Source organism: Petaurus breviceps, unplaced genomic scaffold (assembly GCF_028583685.1).
Source record: "Petaurus breviceps papuanus isolate PSGF00001 unplaced genomic scaffold, PetGlider_PUasm1.0 90881, whole genome shotgun sequence".
Taxonomy (NCBI): domain Eukaryota; kingdom Metazoa; phylum Chordata; class Mammalia; order Diprotodontia; family Petauridae; genus Petaurus; species Petaurus breviceps.
In genome coordinates, this window is record NW_027187369.1 from 19,883,720 (window position 1) to 19,910,056 (window position 26,337).

The window sequence follows — 26,337 nt, forward strand, 5'->3', positions numbered from 1 at the left end:
GTCAATAAATGCTCTTCCTCCTCTAGAATATAGAACAGTGCTTGTGTGTTCCATTAGAAACTTGTAAGGAGATGGGAAGGGCAAGGACAAGGGGAAGGGGAGCCAGGTAAGCATTTAGATAGCACCTACTATGTGCCAGGCAGTGTGCTAAGAACTTTTTACAATTTTTATTTCATTTGATCCTCACAACAACCCTATGAGGTAGGTGCTATTATTATCCTCATTTTGCAGTTGAAGAAACTGAGGCAAACAGAGGTTAAACAATGTGCCCAAAATCACCCAGCTATTAAGTGTCTGAGGCAGGAATATATTTGCAGTGAATCTTTCTATTTGTGATTGAGTTTCCATTTTCCTAACAATGGTGAGTATGTGGCAAAAAGTCATTTCATGAGGCAAAAGCCTTCTTTCTACTTCTCTCAAAGTCGGTCTTGAAACAATAATCTCATCTCCAACACAGTCAACAAATGGTAACCTAGCCTTTGTTTAAAGACCTCTAGGGCAGTTCATTCTACTTTTGGACTGCAATCATCGTGATGAAATTTTTCTATCTGTGGTGCTGAAATCTCCCTCTTTGCAAGTTGCTCCCCCTGCTCCTAAGCCTTTCAGATACTTAAAGAAAGTAATGTCTCCCCCCAAGTCTTGAGTTTCAAGTCACTCAAACACATTTTAAGCCTAGGATAAGTGCAAATTGCCTTTTGTGGACAAATGACCAAAAATCAAATGTACTTATTCCTCAATATGATGGAAAGAAATGTAGAGGCAGTTATTAAAACGCAAATGCCTTTCATTCCACTTGGACATAGAATTCGGTTCAAAGTGAAACCGGCCCGTTTCCAGAGAAGTAGCCCTTTGAAAGATTTGTTCTCCAAACACTCCTTCACTTGGAGCTGAACTTTCTTGGCTCCCAGTGGAGAAAGGAAGTAGGTGCATCTGGGGTTTTAAAAATCTGTTTATGAACACAGCTCCAGTATTTTCACTTCTCACTGAAAGTAACCTCAAACACCACATGCACCTGGGAATGCATGTCATGCCAAAATAAAACTGTCTCAAGTCAGTCACTGAAAACTCAAGCGGGTGGGAATGGAAGACTGGAGAGCTTTGTGACTGTCTTGCTAGGTGGTTTAAGAGTTCTGCTAATGAGGCCAAGGTTGCAGCCTCAATCCCCACCGAGGCCATTTAGCTCTACTCTTTTTCATAGTCACAGTCTGCACCCCTAGGCCCAGTCAGCTATCTCACACACAGGCTAGTGGTCTGTAGGGAGCTGGCCCAGAGAGCTTGGAGGGTCCAGCCCCTCCTGGCCCAGTGACTGGCAAAATCTGTGAGAGCACACATCCAAATGATAAGATGTCAACTGTGTCCTCTTCATATTGCTGGGACAGCACAGCATTAACATCATGAAAATTGCCTGAAGTTACTATGGAAGAGAATTGAAGTTTTCAGGTGAGTTACATTTTCTTACAAATGTTCACTTGTCCTGTTTTGCTACAAATTATCTGCATGACTTGCTTACCTGCCTCTGTAAACTCCTATTTGTATCTAATAATGGAGACTTGGATATAGGAACATCTTGAAGTCAGTAATTAGCCATAGTTATGTAAATGTAGTTGGAACTGAGAAGTGGTAAAAAGGATGTACTGAGAGAAATATACGGCCTGGACAAAAGAAGGGCTGGTAATAAGGCAAGAGGATGCAATAACTGTTTTGACTCTCCTGTCCCACTGCTGACTCATATTCAGCTTGAAATCCACTGAACGCCACCACTCAAGATCTTTTTCACAGTAATTGTTGGCCAACTAAGCCTTCCCCTACTTTGCCCTTATGGAGTTTATTTTTGAAACTCAAGTCAAGGGACTTTACATTGATCTCGATTCACTTTAATCTTAATGGATTTGCTCCACAATTCCAGCCTTCAGAGATCCTCTTGGATCCTAATTCATTTAACATGTGAACTGTCCCTCCCAGCTTCTTGTTATCAGTACATTACGATACATACCTTCTATGTCTTCAAGATGAAAAGCTTGAACTGCCCAGGCCCAAGCAGAGATCTTTGGGTATTCTATTAGAGAGTTCCCTTCAAAGTGACCTCTAGTCATTAACCCATCCCACACACATCTAATTCTACTATTATATAGCATCCATCTCTTCCCTCTCAGAACTTTACTGAAATCCAGATTTTTTTTAATCTACACCATCCTCCTAATCTAGCAAAAAGGCAATGAACTTAGTGTAGTATGAACTGTTCTTGATGAAGTCATGCTGGCTTTTAGTGGTCCCTTTCTAAGTGATAACAAGCTATTTCCTTTATAATGTGTTCTGCAATGTCACCAGCTTTTGAAGTCAAGCTCAGCAACCCATGGTTTGCAGACATTGTTTTTCCTTTTTTCAAACATTGGGACATATTCCTTTTTCTAGTTCTCTAGAACTAGAGTGTCATTTCAGTGCAATCACTGACAGTGACTTCTCATTCTTACCTCCTTTAAGGCCTCACTTCCTACTATGTGGTTATGGTCTGGACCTGATCACTTCAACTCATACAGCACAAATCAGTACTTTCTTATCTCTTTACTTGTCTTCAGTTCCAACTTCAGTACTAACACTTGCAGCTTTGGGCCATTTGTGTAAATTAACTGGGACAAAGTGGAAATAATTAAATTTATTAACAAATCATAAACCAGGGGTGGGGAACCTGTACCCCTGTCATAAACCTTAAAACTTCTTTATCTTAAAAAATTCTTTTAGTGTGCAATGTGTCCTCATCTAGCTGCAATGACTTATTTTACGAGTTTCCAAGATTTTGACACATATACTTTAGTTGGTCATAAAACTATGTTTCTATCAGGTTGTTTATTAAATGTATCTTTCATGAAGTCGATTTTCCCAAGTATAGCCTAAATTATAGCCCAGAGGCTTCTAATATGGTTCAAATCAGGTGAATTCCAAGGCTGATGAAACATGTCTAGTTGTGTCTTTTGGTTCAATCTCTTAACTGCTTGTGATATGTGGCACAGTATAGGGTCATGTTGTAGTATTCAATTTTAATTTGTGAATATCTGTAATTCTGGAATAATTCTACTTTTTTAGTATTTTAGCACATTTATCAGAGTTCATCATTCCCTCACTGGACATAAGACTTCCAGGCCCAAAACATTTCTGAAGGGTAGACGCCTTGCAGTTTGATGAAGATGTGCCAGAGCTCATAGGCTCACCTAGACCTCTTCTGATAATGGTTAGGAACAGTCTGAAATGAAGTGAGTTTCATAAGTAATTTTTTTTCACAATCTATATAGTGCTCCAGTCCTTGTATTGTCTTGTCTATGGAAAGCATTGTTTCCATATGTCTTTACTAGTCTTCTTGCTGTTCTTCCAAATTCAAAAAAAGCCTATAACATACTATAATCAATAACAACCTGTTTAGCTGTTGGGTCCTTCTGAAGGTCTTTGCTTGTTTCTGGGGATTAATTAGGCTGTTTTACATCAATGATTTATAAGTTATTAGCATTGGTTTTCATAAAATTGTTGTATGTCCTGAATAATTCACACACCACGTAATTGAGCCTTGTCAATACTGACAAGTTAGCATCATCCTACACATCTAAAAATTCCTTGTTTGTCCTTACCCTTCTTAGACTGATTTAGCTTATTCTGCCTTTAGTATTCCTGGTAGTACATTTATAGGACTTTGCTACATTCCCTTCTATGCATATCTTTTTTTATTCCTGAATTATTTGATGAATTTCTGCTACAGTCACATCAGTTCCTCTTTTACAGCCACATCAGAATTCAATCTGTTTTGCATCTTTAGTATTTCATTCCTAAGAGTTTTCCATCCTTCACAGGCTGGCTTTTCCAGCAGAAACAATAGAATATTGCATCCCACCTATTATTCCTCTAAAGCTGTCAAAATCCATTTTCCTAAAATTCAGAGTTCACCTAGATTTTTTTCTCTATCTCAAGATTTATGGTGAATGGTCACTTGATGCCAAGGTTGTTGTCATTCTTACTTCAGCAACCCCCATCCTTCTTGTGGGTGAGAATCAGGCCCAGAAATGAATTTCTCTTTATTGCTTCCAAACCTTTTGAAGGATGAAATTATAAATAAAGCAAATGACAGATTTTATCTTGTCTACTTTGGAAAAACGATAGCTTTGGTATTTGTAGAGCCTATATCAGATGGTATGTTACCATGGGGGGGAAGGAGAAGGAGGGGAGAAAATTTGGAACTTGAAGGATTGTGGAACTGAATGTTGTGAAGTGCCCACCAGAAATTATACACCAAAGCCCCCTAAACCTGCCAGAAGGGGCCCCTATCAAGGTCCTTGGAAAACACCTAATAGGCCGCAATAGTGAAGGAACTTTTTACCTGTGTTTCCAGAAACATACCCCAGATACAAGTCTGTTCTTGTTAGAAATATACAAGTCTGTTCTTGTTTTTGCTAGGCAATCAAGGCTTCACTAGAAATGGCATTACACCCCCTTGGAACCATATTTTGTTGTTAGTAACATCTTGTTCTATAAAAGTTTGCTCTGCAGTAGGCTTGAGGCTGTCTTCCCTACTGGGGAGGCAGTCACCAGCTGGTTAATAAATACTCCTACCAAATTATAATTGGCTTTGCTGTCATGTCTATTTCATTTGTCCATTTCAGTTGTAAACCAAAAGTAAATACAATTTTTAAAAAAGATAGCTTTGGCAGATGTCTGGTAAGGTAATATCTACAATGTGCCTGAAACATAGGAGGTGCTTAGTAAATGCTTGTTACCTTCCCCTTCCCCCTTCATGTCAGCACTGACACTAATTTATAAATTCCCTCATCTATTTCCTCCTTCTGTCCAGGTCGTCTATAATAAACTTCAATAATAATATCTCTTCCATTTCGCCCTCCATTAATACTTAAATAAATGCTCTCTGATATGCTTCTCAGGTTGTTGGATCTCCTCCCATGAGTATATATTTTCATAATGTGCAATGCTATTCCACTACAACATTCATCTCTTCTCTTCTTTTGAATAAAATTTACCCTTCTGGAGTCATATTCCAGCCACGAGTGCAACTGATGACCAGGAGGTCAAATTTGCCTCCTTGCATTAGGCCCTCTGTTTTACCTTGCTTTCTATCAGTGCTTTGTGTATATACATGTATGTATACATATAGATGAGTGTGTACATACGTGGAAATACAGAGATAGATATAGATACACATGTATAATTTCTCTATCTAAATCTGTAAAATGGGGGTAATAACAGTTCTTAAATCGAAAGGGTTGGAAGGATCAAATGAGGTAACATATATAAAGTCTTTTATAAACCTTAAGGCACAAATAAATGTTACACATATACACATATATACATATAACATTATATATGTATATATATTATATATATTTTAGGGCAGTTAGGTGGTATGGTAGATAAAGTGCTGAATCTGGAGTCAAAAAGACTTAAATTCAAATTCTACCTCAAGACACTTACTAGCTGTGTAACCCTAGACAAATCACTTAACCCTGTTTGCCTCAGTTTTATCATCTGTTAAATGAGCTGGAGAAGAAAATGGCAAAACACTTCAGTATCTTTGCCAAAAAAAACCCAAATGGGGTCACGAAGAATCAGACACAACTGAACAACAACAACAAAATGTGTATATGTATGTATACATGTGTGCATGCACACATGTATGTATGCATGCATGTATGCATGTGTATCTGAGGTTGTAGACAAAGGGAGCTGGTGTCAGAGTCAGGAATGCCTAGTTTTCAGTCCCTTCTCTGAGGTATCTTGGTTGTGTGACCCTGGGCAAGTCACTTAACTAACCTCTCAGTGTTCTAGGCAACTCTCTAAAGCGTTAATTTGCAGAGAAAGTTCTAGCATATATTGATATATGGAATTCCCTCACCCAGGGCTTCCCTGTGCTAATGAAATAACAAGCCTGATCCCTATCCCATTCGAGGTCATTGACTTTATTGCTGCTTCTCTTCCTGAATATTGTCCCCTGTGAATTACTGGATCTTTCTTCTGTTATTCTTCATCCTGTATTGTAGCTGCTACTTTCTTTCAGGCTTGGCAGATATATGAAGTCAATTTCCTCCTTTCCCTTCTCTTTTCAGTCTAAAGCCCTCTTAATCAGATTCACAAGGCTCCAGGAAAATGTATCTTTAACAGCCCAAATTAGGTACACTCCATTCCTAGCCAAAACTTCATTGCTCTTATGTCTTAAGCGGTGATCCAGAAATCCAAATCCCTTTCTCAGACATAATCTTCTTAGCCAAGTGTTCATTTCCCAAATCCAACCTTCTCTTTTGAAACCTATATGTTCATTTGGTAAGACTGATGAAAATACCACCTGTGTCCCAAAGGTCTTCTGGATTTTTACCCAAGACTTTCCCCCAATTCTGCACAATACTTTCTCAGTTCTTCCTGGTGGCATCATTTGTTCCCATATAACTCATGCAGGGTTAGTAAGTCATGGACAGTAAGGTTTGATACATTTCAAGAGGCTCTCCACCACATCCTTGATCCATGTCCTGGGAACACAGTGGACTTCTCTATTGTTTATATCAAAGGTGATTAGGGGTCTTTGATAATCCTCAGGAGGGTATTTCCGGTCCCTGTTACTCATCTCTTTTTCCTCTGACCCTTACTGGTTGACCTCTCACCTTGAAGCCCACTAAGCCTCTGAATCCTCCTAAAATAGTCTACATCTTCCTTCTACAGGAAGAGTCTCATAACTAGTATTTCCCTTCAGATGTTCACTGGTCCTTCTTCTTCCCTCCATTCTTTGTGGCACATTCTTCCATCACCCAATCTCCTGATACAAATTAGGGTTCTCCTCTGCCTCTTTGTCTCCCCATTGAAGCACTTTTTCCTTCCCATTCTTTCATACTGGTTGTGTGACTCTGAGCCTTCACTTAACCAACCTCTCAGCGTTCTAGGCAACTCCCTAAGACTAGACATTTCAGAGATGGTGCAATACATCTTTATAGGTAATTAGGAAGAATGGAACACTGCTTGAAAGAATGAGAGAAAATAGGAATACCAAGGAAGACTTATATATGATAAATAGCATAAAGCAAGAATATCAAACTCAAACAGAAATGGGTGCCACTAAATTCAACATCAGGATCCCTGTGCACCACATACTGACTTAGTTTTAAAATTTAGTGCTAAGTTTTATCATATTTTATTTAATTTGTTAAGTATTTCCCAATGCCATTTTAATCTGGTTTGGGCCACACTCAGGAATGTTATGGGCCATGTACCTGTCACCTCTGGGATAAAGGATGTAATCAGAAAAATTGATGATCATTAAAAGGACATGGGCCAGTCACAGCATGAGAGTGAGGGACAAAAGATGTCCCATAGGTGTCCAAGAGATATTACACTATAGAGAGGAATAGCTCCACCACATTGGGTGGACCTCTTACGGAGGGATTTGGGGAGGACATGAACAAAAGTCACAGAAGGTGTGAAAGCACATTGTGCCCAACACCCATGGAATGAACTAATGTGATCAAAGACCCATTGAAGAAGAGAAATATGTATTGTTATACCTAACTCAGTTTTGTGGGCTTTTTGAATAAGTTCCATTCCAAACTGAAGCATGTGAATCAATACTGATCCTAAATGTTCTATATATTTCTTTGTAATAAAATGGAAATTTGTGCAAGAGGTTTTTTTTAAATCATAGGATTTCTAGTAGCCTAAGTTCTGGTATTTGGTTATGACACCAGCATATTCTAGCTTCAAGGACTCTGTGCTTCTAATACTTTTCAGGTACTTTGGAACCAGAATTCAGAAGCAGTGTCTATACATTCCAGCCCTTGAGCTGAGGCAGAAGGTAATAAGAATGTTTGAAAAGGAGGCAAACCCTCAATAACTCTGAATGAAACTATTTGGCAAAATCCCCTTTTGTTTCCCAACACCATATACATGTGTAGAAATAGAGTTTAAATCAAGGGTCGTGAGTGAGCAGCTTTGTTACTTCAATGTTAGTGGTTAAAATGAAAGTTCATCTTTGAAAGACAATCCCTTATCTGAGTGAAGAATAACTCAGTCTGTAATGGACAGTGTGGTTCTCACATTTCTCATGGTCTAAAGCTGTTCAAAATTTAATTGAAATGAATTTCATTGTAACTCAGTAATCCACAGTTGTAGTGATGGCCCTTACATTTACTGTAAAGCACTTCCTGACAGGTCATCTAGTCCTGATAAATTAAACTGCTGGTTGAAGCTTGTGCTCCAAAGAATGCTGGAATCCTAAACAAGCAAGATGGCATTGCTACAAAGGACAAGCGCAATTGTAATTTTTAGGGCAGTAAAACATCCCAAACCTTGGAATTAGAAGACCTGGGTTCAAATCCAGATCCTATTTGTGTGACCCTCAGCATGGATATCACTTAACCTTGCTGTGCCTCCATTTCTTCATCTATAAAATGGGAACAAATAATACCAAGACTACTGGAACTCATTGGGTAATTATGAATGGAAAACAAAACATGGACTTGTTGCATCATTATGAATTAAAGGCTTTGTAAACTATTAAGTGCTATGGCTTGGAGATCTTAACTGTATATTTAAATTATTTCTCCCTCAGTAACCAGTTCCTCCCTTCTTAGTGGGAATCTGATCCAGAATAGAATTCTCCCCTTACTGGTTCCTTCACCTTTCAAAGGATGACATTATCCCTGGAAGGCAAGTCAAAAAGGCATTGTGGCTGAGAGAAACAACAGGGGTCCACATAATTAAAATCTCCTACAACTGCTATATTGTGTTTCCCTGCCACGTTTCTGATTGGTTTCCCAAACTCCTCATCTGTTCCCTTTTTTGGTTCAGGTGATCTGTAGCATTCTCCGGTGACAAATCATTTCTGTTTCTGCCACTAATGATCTGTCATCAAATGCTCGAAACAGAGCTTCCCCTCTGGTTCCCTCGATTACCTCAAAGAGGTATATTTTCTTAATTAACAAGGATACCATGCCTCCGATCAATTTGTCTGATTTTTCTAAAACAGAGTATCTGTCTAAAACTGTCTTATTCATGTGTGTCACATCGCCACGGCTCAGGGAGATCTGCGAGGTCGTTTGCCATTTCCAAATAGGACCTCTAGCTTATTTTACATATTGCCTCTATTTTACACATTTGTCTATATACGTTTGAGGCAGGGGGTTTTACTGGTGGCTCCTTTTTCTTAGAGTTTGTCAACTTGTGGGTGCTTCAGCTGCTTTTCATCTTCCTATTCTGTACCTGATCTTTTTGGTATTTAGCTTAGTGAAAGTACATAGCCAGTTTGCTTCTTTCTTATTTTTAAGAAAATCTTTATTTACTAGATTTGCAAGACTCTGGGAAAATACATTCTTACTAGCCCTTGTTAGGCATGTCCTTGGCCTGTCGTTTCTATATTTGATGCTGTGGTACAGAAATCCAAATTCCATTCTTACACAGAATCTTCTTACCCTGGTATTCACTTCCCATATCTGCTTTTCTCTTCTTCCTCCCTAACCTGTAGTGCACAACAGTGATGGAAACACCACCTGTGACCCTGTAGTCTTCAGTTTCTTGTCTGTGACTTCATATTCTTTGGCAGTGGTTTTTAAGTTCCTTCTGGAAGTGTCATTTGTGCCCATGTGGATCACCAGGAGCAAGGAGTTAATTGTTGTAATGAGCCTTGGGAGTTCCTCTGTCAGGACTTGGACACATGCCCTGGAAAAGCAAGTAGGCCTCTCTGTTGCTATTATCAGGGAGGCAAATGCCAACCAAAAGTACTTCCTCCTCGAACTCTTACTGCACAATCTCTCACCTGAAAGCACCTGCATATCTATTTATCCTAACAGAACAAGCAGCTGCTTCCTCCTCATGCTAGCCAGTTCTCTCCCACCTCCTCGGAAACAGCCTCCAGTTTGCTTTTTCTCCACTCCGTATTTCCAGTGGTCCTTTTGCACTTCCTCCTTGGGGTGACATTTTTCCTGCCCTGAATTTGGGTCAGAATTCCCCTTAGCTTCCTCAAATCCTCTAACTTATCTTCCAATTTTGGAGAAAGCTGGTCATTGTCCCTGTTGTCCCTTCACTTCCCCTTCTCCCTAGGAAGACCAGCCTGCACTTTAAGCATAGACTGCAATCACTTGGCCATGGCAGAAAGGAAGACATCATCACACACTCCAATACAAAGCACTGAGGAATTTCCCAGCCATTCAATATTTCCTGAGATCAAGAGTCTTCCAATGTACTTCTGGACCCATCAACCTTTAGCCCCTAATTAACAGCCTCTTTCGCAGCCCCTGGCCTGCTAGACAACCACACAACTGCCTTCCACCTTCCCAGCTAAGCTCTGTCTTACCAATTTGCCTGCATTACCTTTCTTTAATCCCCTTGCTTTCCTAGTCCTTTTGTCTTCTCCTCCAGGTTTCCTCCTCTTCCTCACTCCTTCAGACTGAGCCCTTTTCCTCTACCAGCTCGATTTTTCCTCCAGTCCCTCCCCCAGTTTCTGCTCCCCCAAATCAATCTCTGGACTTCCTGAAAAGCCCCACCAATCCCTCCAAATCACTTTCACTTTATTTCCCTTCTCCTTACTCAGTTCAAAGAACCTTCTCCTTCAGCAACTGGAAGTAAAATTCTCTCCTCAGTTCCAGAGAGAAAGAAGAAATGGAGTCAAGCAGAGAAAGATTTTTAGGTGGAGAAGAGGGAAAATGGGAATCTCCCATATTCTCAGGAAAGCAGGAAACAAGGTCAACTACTGAAAGTGGGAGCCTGGGAAGATGGGGGCTGCAGAGCCCAGGCTTATCATAGCTAATACAAGGAATGAATAGAATCGCAACACAAATATTTTGCATCTGAAGATCTTGCCAATTCCATCTTTAAATGCCTGTTGTTGCAGAAATATGCATTTAGTTCTTCTTTGCCCAGACTCGCTTCTGTGGTTGAACACTTGCTAATCCTCCCACATCCGTGAGGCACATGCATAACTACACAGATGGATCTTTTGCTGGGCCTCTGGGATGCCAGATTGGGGATTGGAGAAACAGAAGAGAAGTCACTTCATTTTGCTTCTGCATTTGCTCTGGAGGTACAGAGCAAATCAACTCAGCAATCAAGATTCAGGAGGTCACAGATGTACTATGGCTAATATACTAGGATCTCCATCCATAAGTGGTGATGAAAAAATGCTGGCCCTTTTCCACTACTGTTGCCTTACAGGACAGACTGTGATTTCACGAAGTCTCTAAATAACTATAACCCTTGGCCCAAGACCCCTGAAACCCTGGGTCTTACACAGACCCAGGCTCATCCTGGAGGCTTGTCTAAGAAGGTCTTCTCTTTTCTTTCTTTTGTTATGCCTCCAACAGACTTTATGCATATTATGTCTAATATGATATGATATATAATAATAAAATTATAATATAATACAATATAATATAACATGTCTTAAGTTTTCCCAAATGTGGGTAACAGGTTCCCCAGTTCCCATATTAGTATTCTAAGTGACAAATGCAAATTTAGTATGGGACAGCCTTTATTTTACCCCAGAGCTGCAGAAGACACAGACTTGTGAGAATCCATAAATGAATACAAAAACCCATAGGGCACCCCAATACCACCACAATCCCAGAAGATTTGGGGGGATGTTGAACACCCCACCACATTAGACCTTCATTGTAGGAATTCCTCACTGTAATAGTGAGGGGAGGGGGGCAGCAAGATCTAAGTCCTTTGCTCAAGTAATAAATCCCTATCCTTGTTCCTTTGGCCATGGGGTTCACAAAGATCATTGTTTTCTTTCTTGAATATCTACATCATGCAGGGTATCATCCTTCTCTAGAAAACCAGTCTCTGAGTTCTTTAACTTGTGGCTACTGATGAGATAAACCCCAGGACTGATACTGCCCTGAAAATCTCTCTTTTTTGACTAGGAGGCTATATTATTATATCATGATGTCCGGGAGATTAAAACCTTTCCCTCTACACTGGAATTTGGGTTTCAGAAACATTTTCCATTAGCTCGCCTGTCATACCAAGTGGGTTCTGCCATTTGCTTCTGCAGCAGTTCTTCCAGTGCCCTCTGCTGCTGTCATTTCCTTTCAGGCTGTGTGGACAAGCTCATACAATTCCTATGCACTTATACCCTAAGGCAGTCATCATCAATTTCTTTTTTTTATTATATTTTTATTTTTCCCCAATTACATGTGAAGACAATTTTAACATTTATTTTTTCAAGGTTTGAGTTCCAAATCCTCTTCCTCCCTCCCCCTGCCCAGAAATGGTAAGCAATTTGATATACATGTGCAATCATGCAAAATATATTTCCATATAAGTTATGCTGTGAAAGAAGACACAGACCAAAAAGGAAAAAAAAATATGCTGCACTCTACATTCAGCTCTTTCTCTGGATGTGGATAGTATTTTTTATCATTAATCCTTTGGAATTGTCTTAGATTATTGCATTGCTGAGAATAGCTAAGTCATTCACAGTTGATCATCATATGGTATTGCTATTACTATGTACAGCATTCTCCTGGTTCTGCTCACTTTACTTTGCATCAGTTCATGTAAGTCTTCCCAGTTTTTTTCTGAAATGATCCTGCTCATCCCTTATTATAGCACAACAGTATTACATTACAACCAGATACCATATTTTGTTAAGTCATTCCCTCAATTTCCAATTCTTTGCCACTGCAGAAAGAACTACTATAAATATTTCTGTACAATAAGTCCTTCCCCCTCCCCTTTTTAAATCTCTTTGAGTTACAGACCTAGTAGTGGTATTGCTGGATCAAAGGGTATGCATAGCTTTAAAGTCCTTTGGGCATAGAGAGAACACTAATATTAATAGCAACTATTTTCCCCAACACAGAATATTTTTCTTCTAATTCTAAATCAAATTGTGCATCAAACATCAGCAGCAGCCATCATCAATTTCTTTTCAAGTTGGGAGGCGAAAGTTAGGAGACCATGCATTCATAGGCATCCCTCCAAAGTACAGACCCAAGTTGCACTATGGTTTGTCTTCTCAACAGGAAAAAATGAAAGACAAGGGGCGGCTAGGTGGCACAGTGAGTAAAGTGCCGGCCCCAGAGTCAGGAGGACCTGAGTTTGGTTCTGGCCTCAGACACTTAACACCCCCCCCACACCACACACACACACACACACACACACACAAAACTAGCCATGTAACTTTGGGCAAGTTACTTAACCCCAATTGCCCTCCAAAAGGCAAAAAAAAAATGAAAGACAAAAAGGGCTCAGCTGATCATTTATAGACCATGGAGAAAGACAGCTGCTCTGTCAGGTCTGTCCTCTTGAATCCCAGGCAGCCAGTCATCTTGGAGAAAGGCACCAGTGTGCATGATCATGTTCAACAGAAGAAGAGATACACTCAAACTGATTGGGGAAACTCCTCTGACAGACTCTACCCCTCACCCTAAATTCATATTGATTGGTAGTAAAATTATTTCTCATCTGGCCATTGTAAAAAATCCTCCTCCAATGCTTCATCATGGTACAGAGATGACCCTGCATTCTCAAAGGCTGAGAAGGTGGTACATACACTCTAACAGATCATACCAAGTGTCAAAAACCCAGCAATGGACTGAATGCCTACCATTTGTTGAAGGATCAGAGTAAGACCTTAGTGGCATTAACTTAGGTTGTGCAGTAGAAATATAGTACCCAGAATAGGGGAAGTAACAATCTTACTATATATTGCCTTGATTGGACTGCATCTTGAAGGATTAGGATTATGGGTAGTGTGTTCAGTTCTAAGCACCATATTTTAGGAATGACTCTGTAAGAGTTTTGGACTCAGAAGACCTGATTTTGAATTCTACCTATATGATACTGAGGAAAATCACTTAACTTTTCCAGGGCCTCATTTCCCTCATCTGAAGAATGGAGGATTTGACCAGGTCTAAATGTATGATTCTATAACCCTGTGACCAGAATAGTAAGAGGACTATAGAACATAGCATAGGAGGAACAGTTGAAGGAACTAGAGGTATTTAGCCTGGAGAAAAGAAGATTTAGTGGGATTATGGTCAGTGATGTCAAATGTCTTAAGGGCTACCATGTGGACTCCGTATCACCTTTGTTCTGTTTGGTCCCAGAGGGCAGAACAAGGAGCAGTGGGTGGAAGTTTCAGACAGTCTTATTTCATCTTTAGGTAAGTAAAAACTTTCCTATCAGAACTAATCAAAAGCAGAAATGGTTGCCTCTAGATGGAATAGATTTCCCCTACCTAGAGCTTTTCAAGTAGAGGCTGGATAAGCACTTATCAGGTATGGTATAGGGGTGATTCCTGGTTAGTTGTGACAGGTACTAGATAGCCTCAAAGGTTCCTTCCTCCCAATTCAAGCATCCTCTCATTCTTCATTTCTCATGCCCTGCCAACTTTGAAAACTGAGACTAAAGCTACTTCAGATGCAACAGTTAAAACCATGTGCTTCTGGGTGGATGAATCCTTTAATGTATTCAACTCTAAAACATTTCCTCTTCTTGCAGTCAGAAATGCACTCTAACTTTGCTTTGATCTTTCTAATTTATTCTAAAGATCACACTGCAGCTATGCTTGACTCTATAAGCTCTGCAACAAAACCAATACCATTCTGTCTTGACCTGAGATCGGAAACATGCCTTTGGATTCCATCTGCCAAGTAAAGATGTAATTGCATATGCCCCTACAACGGCAATGCAGATACAAGTAAATATTCTAACGATAAGAGATATTCTCTTCTGACATTCTCAAAATGGAAAAAAAAAGTTATGCACAAATCTAGCTCCAGGATTTCACATCCTGGGCACATCCTAGAATTGTAAGATTCAGATGGAACATATGTCCTTTAGTACTGAGGCAGAACAAAATAGATTAATGACAGACTTTTCTGCCTTGAATTTTTACAGATTTTATAGTCAGAGTTGGAATAATATATTATGTTTTCCATACTTAATCTATCAGATATGTTTTATAATAATAGTTTACTTGATGAGATCACAGTGTGAGCTTAAGCACTCAGAAACATTTCTCACAGAGAATACTGTACTTCAAACAGTTCTTTGTTTTTACACCTTAAAATGTTTGTGTGTGTGTCTGTGTATGTATGAGAGAGACAGAGACACAGAGAGTGTTTATATGTGCAGGTATATTTGTGAATAGAAAGAGTTTTGTGGCAAAAATGTTGAATTGTCTTGTTTTGATAGGAAACAACACCTTAATTTTTCAGATAATATATGATGCTGTATGTACTTTTCCCTTTACATGCTATATTGCTTCTGTAGAATGGAAGGTCCTAGAGGTCAGGGACTGTTTTTGTGTTTGTTTTGCCCCTGTGCTTAGCACAGTGCTTTACATATAGCAAGAAACTAGATGTTCCTTTCCCTTGGCTGGCCGCGCGGAGCCCACACGATGCCCGGAGTCACGGTGAAGGACGTGAACCAGCAGGAGTTCGTGCGGGCCCTGGCCGCCTTCCTGAAAAAGTCAGGGAAGCTGAAAGTCCCCGAATGGGTGGATACGGTCAAGCTGGCCAAGCATAAGGAGCTGGCGCCCTATGATGAGAACTGGTTCTACATGTGAGCGGCCTCCACCGACCGGCACCTGCAACGGCGTCATGCCCAGCCACTTCAGCCGGGGCTCCAAGAGCATGGCCCGGAGGGTCCTGCAGGCCCTGGAGGGGCTCAAGATGGTGGAGAAGGACCAGGACGGGGGTGGAAACTGACACCTCAGGGACAGAGAGACCTGGACAGAATTGCCATAGAAGTGGCAGTTGCCAACAAGAAACATTAGGACAAACCACACCAGATTCATTAATAAATTGCCTTGTTCTTAAAAAAAAAAAAAAAAGAAACTAGATGTTCACTGAGTTGGATTGGACTGGTTTAGATTTAAGGTAAATCTTTACTGAGTGCCAGCTGTGTACAGAGAAAGGAGTCAGAGAAATCCAAAGTTGAGTTCAGTTACAGTGCCTACCCTCATGCAGCTTGTAATCTAGTAGGGGAATACAAGATAAACACACATAATTATAATAATGACAAGAGTCCCTATCCTATGATAAAAGCTATATTTAAATCTGAGCGATGAAGATCATTACTGACCACAGAAAAGAGTAATTTCTGTAACAGAGAACAATTCAAGTAAAGACATGGAGGTGGGAGAAAGTAGTGTTTGACTGATGAGAGTCACGGCGTTGACTAAAGTACAGTGGACCTAAAGGGGAATAATATGACAAAAGATGGAAAGGTATGGCATCCCATCATGGTGGATCCTGAATGCCCCCATCATGGGAGATCAAACTATAGGCAAGAAAGAGCCACTGAGAAGTGTGTGAGCAAAGGAGTAATAACTAGATCTGTGCATAAGGAAGGTGTTGTTGTTTTTTTCTTTTGAGAACCAGAAGAATATTGGAAGATGCATGTAAACAAGGTCCATTGGCTAGTTGTAAGCTAATAACCCCTTATTCATGACAATAATAAAATCTATATAATATCATCTCTAGATAGTTCAAAATTCTTTACTGGCTCCCAGTTCACAACTATCTGTCACAGAAGCTCAAGACTACCTTAATTAACCATTTTTATCAATCTTGGCCCAAGAAAAGACATGAGGAAATACACTTCCTTGTTATTCTTGAAGAGGTGAGAAGCTCTCGGTGCAGAATTTTGCATATGGTGTTTTATGTGGTCACTCAGTCATTTCATTTTGCTTAAGTGTTTTTCTTTGTTACAAGAGAATACTCACTGGATTAGGGGGTGGGAGGGGCAGTAATATCCAAAAATGACTGTTATGTAAAAATGAAAGACTTCAATAAAACCTTAAATAAATAAATATGCCATTTTGGAAGTAGCAGATGTGGAACATCATGTATCTTTAATATGAGCCTGTCAAACTACTCAGATCCCATGAGTAAGACTCCTTTTTATTTCTGATCTTGAATTCATCTGCATTCCTTTATACTTTGATATTTTCAAGATCCATCATCTCCTAGGTATGGGAAATTTCCTACACTAACAGCCAATGCAATCCCTCTATAATTTAGTAGTTAAGTCTTAAAGTTGTGTGAGGCTTAGAGAGGACTTGTCCTCAGTAACACAGCTAATAATCATCCCAAGAGGGATTTGAACTGGAGTCTTCCTAATTCCAAGTCTGGCACTGCACTCCCTAGACCATCTGCTTCCTCTGCTCGGAACTGCATGTAAGTAATAGAAGGTTCTAGCCCCACCTCAATTAAGATAATCATAGCAGGTTTAGATGCTTCAGTTAAACAATCAATCAAATACTAGATATTAAGGAATGTTCCTACAACCATACAACAAAGTAACCACACACAATTAGTTTGTAATGAGCCAACTAGGTTTTGGTTGAACCTTGATTGATTTATTAGGTGCATTCCTCAAGAAGGGAGCACTGGTTATTGGAGAGAATCAGACGTGTACTTTGGGCCTATTTGTAAAATACTAAGTTAGTCAGAACTTTAGAGTGGGAGACTCCACCTTGGGAAACTACTTTATGGAGGCAGCCTCTTGTACCTACAAGGCTGGGGAAGAGATGGAGAGAAGGAGGGGGAGATAACAAAGAAAGAAAAGTAAAAAAGAGCCTCCATGAAACTTTTTAAATGCACAAAAGAAATCAGAAGGACGTTCGAAAAGGCTCAAAAATAAGAAGAGAACTATTGGTTTTGCAAACACTGTATATGGTATTATGGCCCTTCCCCTCCCCCTAATTCTCATTCTGCATCTATGGCCCTTCCTGGTTTCAACTCCATGGAACAAGATTCCTCTGAAGGGTGGCCCCTGACATCCCCTCCCCCTGCTTTCCTGCATGTTATCCTCCCCCAATACATTATGGTCATTTTTATTATATTAGCTCGGCCTACCCACAAGCAACTGATGTTTTTCCAGTTATTTAGATCTAACTTATTTGTTTGAAAAGTGTTTTGTAATTGTGTTCATATAGTTCCTTGGTTTGTTTTGGCAGGTAGACTACCAATTACTTTATAATGTCTACAATAACTTTATTTTTTAAAGCAATTGGGGTTAAGTAACTTGCTCAAGGTTACACGGCCAGTTATTTTTGTGTGGGTGCCGAGTGTCTGAGGCTGGAACCAATCCCAGGTCTCCCGACGCTGGGGCTGGCACTCTTACTCACTGCACCACCTGGCCACCCCTCTACAGTAACTTTAAATGGAATTTCTCTTGCTGTTGGGCTTTGTAAGTAATATACAGAAATGCCAATGATTTATGTGGGTTTATTTTATATCCTGCAACTTTGCTAAAATTGTTTATTATTTTTTACTTGACTCTCTGGGATTCTTTAAGTATATCATCATATCATCTGCAAAGAGTAATCACTAGTTTCTTCTTTGCCTAGGACTCCTAAAATGACAATTTTAATTCCTTCAATTTTTTTTCTTCTCTTGTTGCTAAAGCTAACATTTCTAAAACCATATTGAATAACACTGGTGATAATGGACATCTTTGTTTCACCTCCCCATCTTATTGGAAATGCATCTCGCTTATCCCCATTACATATAATGCTTGCTGCTAGTTTTAGGTAGATGCTACCTATTGTTTTAAGGAAGACTCCATTTATTCCTATGCTCTCTAGTGTTTTTAATAGAAATGGGTGTTGTATTTTGTCAAAAGCTTTTTTCTGCATCTACTGAGATAATCATATGGTTTCTGTTAATTTTATTGTTGATATGATCAATTATGTGGATAGTTTTCCTAATATTGAGCCAGCCCTGCATTCCTCCCCCATTGGATTATAAGCTCTTCAAGGACACAGGCTGTCTTTGTTTTTGTTATTTATATCCTCAGTTCTGGGGCACCTAAGTGGTGCAGTGGAGAGAGGGCCAGGCCTGGAGTCAGGAAGACCTGAGTTCTGATCTTGACCTTAGACACTTACTAACTGTGAGACTCTGGGCAAGTGACTATTTGCTTCAGTTTCCCCATCTGTCAAATGAGCTGGAGAGGGAAATGGCAAAGCACTCCAGTATCTTTGTTAAGAAAATCCCAAATGGAGTCATAAAGAGTTGGACACAACTGAAATGACTGAACTACAAATCCCCAGTGCTGAGCACAGTTGTTGTTGTTGTGTTGTTGTGTTTGTTCTTCATTCTTGAAGAGGACCATGACATCAGGGAAACGATGACATGACTTGCTGTTGACTTGGATTTGAGTGAGGCAGGGCTGTGCAAGGTCACCAGCCACACTTCCTCCTCCAGAGCCATCTGGGTTCAGTGGCCTGATATTCTTCAGGAGACTCCAGATGACCCAGGATACATTGGAAGACCCTGGCCCTTGTAGGCTAAGGTCTTTTCAGGTTCTCACTTTGAGTGAGATAATGCCCATTCAGTGAATAGGCCTCTGTAGGAACTTAAGCAAGGGGCAGCTAGGTGGTGCAGTGAATAGAGCACCGGCCCTGGAGTCAGGACTAGAGTCCAAACCTGGATTCAGATGCTTGACTCACTTAATAGCTGTGTGACCTTGGGAAAGTCACTTAACCCCAATTGCCTTGACTTCCCCCCTCCCCCCCACAAAAAAGAAGTTAATCAAGGGCTGGCCTCTTTAATCAAAAAAGAAAAAAAAATCAAACTGGGAGGGGAAGACCCTCAGGATTCCTGACGAAAACAGAAACAGTTACTATTTTATATTTACATTCACTCTGTGCTAGGAGGGCAGGGACCTAGTGGCCAATCTATGAGCTCCAAGAAGTTTAAGGCTTGAAGATTTCAGCCAGAAATCTAGCCAGTCAACCCTAAGGGGAAAAGGGACCTTTTGGCAATCTAAATGAAATGTACAGTCCCCTGAGGAGAGGAGAGGAGGGAGGGGAGAGTATACTCACAGGTTGTGTTTGTCCTTTACTCTTCAAGAGGACTCCTAGCACATAATTAAGCATTTAATAAATATTTATTTGATGCATTGGTAGATTCATGGCTTCATATGCAACCTTTTAGTGGTCCTTGTAAATGGAATTGTTGTTTATTAATTACAGACAAGTACATAATAAAAAATATAAATTTATTTGAATTTTTTTAAAAGAAAGAGTTAGATTCTAATATATATATATATATGTATATATATATATATATATATATATATATATATATATATATATATATAAGTGCCCTTATAGCTCTAACCTTGCAAAGATAGATAGGTAGGTAGGTAGGTAGTAGATAGATAAACTTATGAAACACAACAGAAAAACAGACTGTATCATTACAGTCTAAAACAGGGATTCTTAACCTGGGGTCCCGAGTGGCTATGAATATAATTTAGGGAGTCCATAAACTTGTTTTTTCATATTTTAATAACTCTATTTTAATCTAATTGGTTTCCTTTTAAACGTTGCATATTTTATTTTATGCTTTAAAAGTATTACTCTGAGAAGTGGTTCGTGGGTTTCATCAGTGTGTCTACGACACACAAAAATGTTAACAAACACTAGAGAGACGTGCTAATTCTTCTCTAGATATCCCTATGATATTAGGCACTGGGGAAGGAGAGTCCTGGATGAAGAATCTTTATAGCTGGGTCCCTTCAAATATACAGAGGACCAAAGTATATTGCAAATGAATGATTTGTTTTCCTTTTGAACTAAGCCTGCTTATTCTTTAATCAGGTGACTTTGGACCTCCATTTAGATTGACCTTTGCATTGGCTGGGACCCACTGAAGAAAAGTAGGGAGCCCTCTGTTTTACATAAACCTCTGGAGAGATTTGTCAGAGCTCCATTGGGATGGCACTTTTCCTTGAAAGAAGAACCTTTAAGAAAAAGTATGGGTTGCACTATGTGTTATATGGAACTATGGGAACAAAAGGTTAACTCAGAATAGTTTGGTTTCCCACCTGAAGGTGAGGGGGTAACTCTCTGCTAATGGAGAAAAAGGACACCAGCTAGATGACATCCAAGCACTGAATCCAAAACAAGTGGAGGTAAAATGTAACTATGGCTAGACTATTCAGCAACCCTTCAAACTGCTTCACATCTAATGTTTATATCTCAACCTTCCAGGAGCATACAACAGTAGTCAATATTGTTTGTTTAAGATTTTTTTTTCCATAAAAAAGATCTTGTGAGGGGCGGTGTGATAGTAATGGCAATTAAAGATTCCCCTGTATTGGCTTGGTTTTCAAATTGATTGTGTTAAAACCCAGAGTTTGTTAATCCCACCTGTGGGATGGACTTGTTGATGTGAAAAGAAAGTCCTGAACTGGGAGGAGCTGGTGACGTAGATTTGGAGAGACAAGAGAGAGGCAGAAGAACTCTTTTTTTGGAAGCAGCACCTCGTGGAGGGAGAGAGAGACTAAGAGAATTGCTGGGGGCCACCTTGAATCGCCCTGGACTTTTGAGACCTGCCCCCAGAGCTGCCAAGGACTGAGGAGACATGGCTGTTTTGCTGGTACTTGGTCTGTCTGTTTTGATGTTGTTTTGCCAGATTTGTCCACTGGTGAAAGACAGTCCTTTTGTTGAAGAAGTCCTGGAACCTGGCTTTTGGTTAAGAAGCCCTGAGACTGTCCTGCAGACAGAGAGTGAATACTGTCCACTGGTGAAGGACAGTGCTGTTGTTGCAGGGGTCTGGAGACTGTCCTGCAGACAGAATGAATACTGTCCACTGGTGAAGGACAGTGCTGTTGTTGCAGGGGTCTGGGAACCTTTCTGTTGGTTCAGAAGCCCTGAAGAAGGATTTTCTTGTTGTATGTTTACAGAAATCCTGGGAGAGGGCTTTGCTAATATTTTCAGGGGTTCTAGGACTGTTCTACAGACAGAGGATGAATTAATGAAGGGAGTGGCAACTTATCTTGTGGCCTTGCTAAGCCTTGTCTCCCCAGGAACTAAGATTGCTGAGAACTTGCCTCCTGTCAAGATGAAGAAAAGACCTCCATTTGGGTATTAAATGCTGTGTTTAAACTTGATGTAACTCTGGGGTAGATTCAATTGAGATCCAGGGGTGGGGAACTTTTGACCTTTTTTTTCTCTGTGATTGACAAATAAAGGTATAGCCTAGGGGTGGAGAAGTATTTAGACCAGGGACTGTAATTGATTGAATGATTGGAAGGTCCTGGGGTGGGGTAGTCCTTGGAGATTATTTAATCACATTTAGTAAATGCTGTATTTGGAATGATGTCATGTTTTGATCTTCTCTGTTCTTGGTTGGTCACTGAATAAAATGGAGAGCACCTATGCTGGTATTCTGAACCCTGGGAAGTTGCCTTTCCTTGGCATTACATTACATTATATTACAGGCGGCCAGGTAGCACAGTGAGTAAGAGCACCAGCTCCAGTGTTGAGAAGACCTGGAGATTGAATCCCGGGCTCAGACACTTAGCACCCACCCAGAAACACCTGGCCGTGTAACCTGGAGCAAGTTACTTAACCCCAATTGCTTAGGGGTGGCCAGGTGGCTCAGCGAGTAAGAGCACCAGCTCCAGTGTTGGGATGACCTGGATCAAGTCCGGGCTCAGATACTCGGCACCACACCCAGAAATAATAATAACTGGCTGTGTAACCTTGAGCAAGTTACTTAACCCCAATTGCTTAAAAAAAAAAAGATCTTGTGGGGGTAGCTAGGTGGCACAGTGAATAAAGCACCGGCCTTGGAGTCAGGAGGACCTGAGTTCAAATCTAGTCTCAGGCACATAACACTTAGTAGCCATGTGACCTTGGGCAAGTCACTTAACCCCAATTGCCCTGCCTTCCCCCTCCAAAAAAGCAAGAATGCAAAAAACAAAAAAGACCTTGTGAGAATTTTGGTTACTAAGTATTTCTTATAATAAATACCCGTAAATACATACCTGGAAATAAATACCCGTCCCATGCTTTATTGACACTGTACCTTTAGGGACTTTCTACTGTTCCCTTTGAGGAGCCCCTAGACACAAGTCAAGTCTCAGCTTTAAGAAATGTTTTTCCTAGATGGGGGAGTAATAAGTGAAATAATATGAGAAAAAGAGCCTGAATAGTCTTTTTGGTGGCCAGGCTACCCCAGGATGAACTGGTACAGAACACATGTGTGATGAGTGCCCATAATCCTCCTGGGCACAACTGCACTTTAATTGTTAGACAATGAAAATCAGTTTGTATATCCCAGGGGAAAATGAAGACTTCTTTCCATTGTCTATGTATAAATATCCAGACATTTAATTGTGGTATAGCTCAACTGTCCATCTGAGAGCTGGATTATGTATTTTTCAACCAGTTGTCTAAATGTCGGAATTCTATAAATGATACCATTCCAATAAATCCTGAAAGGTTGCTTACCCCTCAAAACCTTTGCCAAATGCAAGATCCAGAATCTGTTTATAACTACCACTTTCATGCTTTACACAAACTAGAGCATGCATTCTATCCATTTCCCCCTGGCCAAGACTCTGCTAGGTTTTGCTGTCCCTTTAGAAGTCCTGACTTGCCATGCCCATCATCTGTATCTCACTTGTGAGGGCATCACTATGACTTCTTCTAGTATTACATTTTGTTGGTACTTAGATAACCCATTCCAAATGATGAAAAATTTTAAAAGCTTACAAATGAAGCTCTGTCACCACATGCAGGAATGAAATCATGAAGATTATTTTTAATTGAATTTTTAGAGAACCTAACTGAAGAAAAAGAAAAGGTAAATCCATGTGTTGACAGGCATGCAAATTCACTGCAAGCCATGCTCTCTTTAATCAAAAGAATATGTTGGGGGTGGCTAGGTGGTGCAGTGAATAGAGCAACGGCCCTGTCAGGAGAACCTGAGTTCAAATCCGGCCTTAGACACTTAACACTTACTAGCTGTGTGACTTTGGGCAAGTCACTTAACCCCAATTGCCCTCCAAAAAGCGAACAACAGCAACAACAAAAAGAGTATGTTGAACAGATGTTCTATGTTAAGTCCCAGTCAAACAGAAGTAGACACAATTCTTGAAGAGGCGCTACATACAGTATCAATAAGAGGAGCCATGTCATTTGTATAGCTTTCAGTTCCCCTCTGTGTAATAGGTAGTTGTCTGGGGGAGGGAGATGGAGAGAGTCACCTAGAGTCACAGCTGCTTTTATATAATTCAGATTACATCAAATAGCTCTTTCAAATGTATGACAATATTAACTCTGCTGCAACAGGGCATTTTTCCTCAAGTAAGCCATTTTATAATGTGCAGGTAGAGATGAAATGATGTTTCAAGGCTGAGAACTGTCCCACTCCACCCCCATTTTAGATTTAAAATATAGGATGACCTTTTTTTGGCAGAGCTATAAGTAACAATTTGTGTACCTGAGACAGGGACAGGAAGCATAATATACATACATTAAAAAAAGTTAGTTGATTGGCATGGAGAGATCCTGGGACCCTGTGAGATCACTGTTGGGAAGGTCCCTGTGAGTGCTACAATGGAGCATGGCAGAGCCAGGTGAAGGAGAAACTTACCTGGCAATTGCTGGAGGAGGAAGTGTGCCATGTGACAGGTCACTATTTTAATTAATTATTCTTTTGTTTTGAAAGAGTCTAAGCACTGTGAGAGCCTTCTAAATTGTGGGGCCCTGCTGGAGGCCCTGATTGCTGGCAGCTAGTTAGTCTCTGGTCTCTTCCCTCTGTATATTTGAGCTTTTTTTGTTTTTAAGGGCTTTAGCCATCACAGGTAGAAAACAAATGGAATTTTAAATTTTAAAGAGAATAAAAGTGCTTATGGGAACCTAAATAACGTATTACTTGTCATAAAGACCACGTCTTACTTGCTTACTTACCCTAATTAATGTAGTCACAGAAAGCCCAGACATCTCAGTTGAATCAATCAAAAGTATAAAAAAGTAGGAACAAGTCCTGAATCAGTCAGAGAGAAACAAAGTGCTTTGATCATTGGATGATACCATAAAGAAATACCTCATGATTGGCTAAAACAGCAAGCCAGGTATGGATCATACAGGCCCCTCTCTACCTCCAGGAAACTATGTGAGCCTTGGAAAGCCAGAGGTTCCAGTAAAAGTTCTGACAGTGACTGGAAGCAGTAGTGATGACTCAGGAAATAGAGGAAGCAATGACAGGAGATATCCGCAGATGGGTAAGGAAACTGTCATACGAGGCCTGCCCTCTTATACATTCCCTCCAAGTATTCTGTGATCCAGTGACACTGGTCTGCTTGCAGTTTCTGGACCATAACATTCCATCTCCCATCTCTACACCTTCACACTAGCTATCCCTCATCCCTTTTCTGCCTTCCTGTTTCTGATTACATTCATCTACTCTGTAAATATTTTGTATGTATTTACATTTATATTATATTATTATAATTTATATTATATGTTATTTACATGTTGTCTCCCAATTAGAATGTATGCTACTTGATGCTAGGGACTTTTTTGACTTTTATTATATTCCCCAGTACTTAACACACTGTCTGGCATACAGAAAGCTCTTTATAAACATTTAATGACTGACTGACTTTCCCCAGGGACCTTGTACATGCAGGGGAGAGATTATGCCAACAGTTTGGAAGGATATTTTGTTAATATTGTTCTTGCTATACTTTCTCATTAAATACCCTTTTCTAAAAGGATATTGAGGCTACTGGCTGATAACATGCCAAACATATCAGTGGGGGCTCTTGAGTGACAATACTAGAAACTCATCCCCTTAGGGTTGACCACTCATAGAGAACCTGAGAGTTGTAGTAGCTGTCTTCTAGGGATATACTCACCTGTGTAAGTGGGAATTGGGGAAGTAGGCCTTGAGAGGGTGTGACATATACCCTAAAGTTCAAAAGATGTTGCTAAAGTATAGAGCAGTTTGGGGAGTATTATGGTATGTTCCTGGCATACTTACTTTCTTTACAAGCTGATATGTTAATATACATAATATAATGCCTGCATCCAAAGACATTGTCACCAGTTAAGGCAGTCCCCCTGGGAGACTGCACACCTGTTCCAAAGTTGCTCAAACCATTGATGAAATTACTATTTGGGAATGGCCTTTGGAGCTACACAACAAAGTCACTTTTATTACTTAATTATGTTACACAATGTTTTGACAAAAATCAGTTGGCCTTGACTCCAAATGACTTTGGCATATTTCAAAAATTATATCCACTCTCAAAAGACAATGACTTGCCAGCATGGGGAAGATTCAAAAGATTACACCCCAGACTCTCAGGACAAACGAAATGTTCCCAAAACCTCCTGAGGCAGTGTACTCCACTTAGGAATGGTGCTAATGGAGAGGGGATTTTATATTACATCAAAATGAAATCTGCTCCTCTCTAACTTCCATGCATTGCTCTTAGTTATGGAGTGGAGGGGTCCAGGTCTAACCCCTCTTTCACATGCTAGCTCTTCAACAATCATTATGCCACCTCGAAGGTCCTCTTCTCCAATCTAAACATCCTCAGTTT

General features: G+C 40.1%; 1 long non-coding RNA gene across 1 annotated transcript in view; it reads left to right on the forward strand.

Annotated features, from left to right (window-relative positions):
- Positions 1 to 15,812, forward strand: part of LOC138150631 (uncharacterized) — a 169,512-nt gene extending 153,700 nt beyond the window's left edge. Inside the window, exons 2-3 of the long non-coding RNA XR_011165602.1 lie at positions 15,334 to 15,543; positions 15,698 to 15,812. This is a non-coding gene — a long non-coding RNA (uncharacterized lncRNA). The remainder of the gene's footprint in view (positions 1 to 15,333; positions 15,544 to 15,697) is intronic.
- The last annotated feature ends 10,525 nt before the right edge of the window (positions 15,813 to 26,337 follow it).